This window comes from Palaemon carinicauda, chromosome 23, assembly GCF_036898095.1.
Source record: "Palaemon carinicauda isolate YSFRI2023 chromosome 23, ASM3689809v2, whole genome shotgun sequence".
NCBI lineage: Eukaryota > Metazoa > Arthropoda > Malacostraca > Decapoda > Palaemonidae > Palaemon > Palaemon carinicauda.
Genome location: NC_090747.1, coordinates 22,935,886 through 22,938,385, shown reverse-complemented (window position 1 = coordinate 22,938,385; position 2,500 = coordinate 22,935,886).

Genomic DNA, 2,500 nt, shown 5'->3' with positions numbered 1-2,500 from the left:
CGTATCTATATCCGAATTTTCCAACATCCAAAGTAAAATTCGAGCAAATTTTTGACTTTACACCCGAATTTTATTTCGACACACTGAGTAAACATTACGCCATTGAGCGTCGGGTGCTCAGTTCTCTATTCTTGTGTGTATCGTGTGGTTGTCCTCTGTTTGGTCTGTTATTAACAGTGCTTATTTTCTTCCTTTTCTCACATTTTCTTTTTGATTTTACCTATAATCATGGTGCCTAAAAAGGTAAGTTTCAGTATAGGAAGAAGGAATTCTTTCATTAGAATTGAAGCAAGACATTATAGAAAAACATGAGAGCAGTGTGCATGTGAGTGATACTGTATGGCTAAACAATATGGCCGGAATAGGCCTATGATCTTGAGGATCATCAAGCTGAAGGCAGCCATTAAAGCAAATAACCATCGAAGGGGATCACCATTATTACAAGACATCTTAGCAATACCCTGGAAGAGATAGAACGCCTTTTGTTGATCCGGATAAAGGACTAAGAGATTGTTGGCAACGATCATTTGTGAGAAGGGCCAGCGTGATGAACAGAAAGAAAGAAAAAAGTGAAGCAAAGAAAACCATGATAGCATTAACAAGCTCTTTTAAATAAGACTTCTCTCTTTTTCTGTTTCTCTCTAAACATAGCATTAACATGTTCTTTAACCCTGGATAGGTACGGTGGGTCGTTCGCGACCCCGAGCGTCAAAAAAAAACAGGTTTTTCTCACGTGACTCACCCCCGTGACTGAATTTGTGGGTGATCGACCTGCAGGAGGTGTCTCCCCTACACGCTCTAGTAGTGTCCAGATGTGCATTGCTGTAGCTGTACTCCTTCCCCGATTTCTGAGACGCGTCGGGGTCGAGCGCGACCGAGTTTACCCTTCTAAGGTAGTTTGCATAATTATCAAAGTTATTACGTATTATGAAATTGTCGTAGAATGGTGCAACTTGTATAGGTTATCAGTTGTGGAAAGTCTTGGTGGATTGTTTGGCTACCATGTGCATGATTTTTTTTTTAGTTAAAATGTCGTTCATCACCACGAGGACCATTTTACCGCGAGTGCCCCTTTTTCATTTTTTTTCATTTTTTTGCCAAGTCATTTTTCTGTAAGATATTGCCAAATAGTGTCGTAAAACTTTTGCTTGTTTAGTGTTGGAAAGTGTGTCTAGATGATCTGGCTACCCATGCATGACTTTGTTTTTGTCAGATACGACGTAGTTATTGGTATATTGGGTATTTAACTGCGGTTACCAATTTCTGTTTTTTTTCAATATTTGTAAAAATTACTACGTAGTAAGGAATTGCCGTATATTATTCATTTTTTTTTTCATGTTTATGTGTTAGAAAGTGTGCCTTGATGGTTGGGCTAACACGTGCATGTCTTTTTTTTTTATCTGAGATGCCGTATATTAGAATGTCGGGCATTTTACCGCGAGTACCCCCTTTTTCATTTTTTTTCATTTTTTTGCCAAGTCATTTTTCCGTAAGATATTGCGAAATAGTGTCGTAAAAATTTTGCTTTTTTAGTGTTGGAAAGTGTGTCTAGATGATCTGGCTACCCATGCGTGATTTTGTTTTTATCAGATACGACGTAGTTATTGGTATATTGGGTATTTAACTGCGGTTGCCAATTTCTGTTTTTTTTCAATATTTGTAAAAATTTACTACGTAGTAAGGAATTGCCGTATATTATTGATTTTTTTTTCATGTTTATGTGTTAGAAAGTATGCCTTGATGGTTGGGCTAACACGTGCATGTCTTTTTTTTTATCTGAGATGCCGTATATTAGAATGTTGGGCATTTTTCCGCGAGTGCCCCTTTTTATTTGTTTTGCATTTTTTTGCTTAGTCATGTTACCGTAAGGAATTGGCAAGTAGTGTCGCAAAACTTATATTTTTATAGTGTTGGAAACTGTTTCTAGATGATCTGGCTACCCATGCCTATTTTTTTTTTAGCCAGATATGGCGTATATATAAGTATGTGTTCGATTTTCCTGTGATTGCCATTTTTTCGTTTTTTCCCATTTCTTTCAAAATTACTACGTACTAAAGAACTATCACAGAGTAATGATTCATTTATATGTTTATTTGTCGGAAAATGTGCCTTGATGGTTTGCCTAGCACGTGGCTGAAATTTTTTTTTCTGAAATGCCGTATATTAGAACGGCCATTTTTCCACGAGTGCCCCTTTTTATTTGTTTTGCATTTTTTTGCTTAGTCATGTTACCGTAAGGAATTGGCAAGTAGTGTCGCAAAACTTATAATTTTATAGTGTTGGAAAGTGTTTCTAGATGATCTGGCTACCCATGCCTATCTTTTTCTTTTAGCCAGATATGGCGTATATATAGGTATGTGTTCGATTTTCCTGTGATTGCCATTTTTTTCGTTTTTTTCCCATTTCTTTCAAAATTACTACGTACTAAGGAACTATCACAGAGTAATGATTCATTTAGATGTTTATTTGTCGGAAAATGTGCCTTGATGGTTTGCCTAGC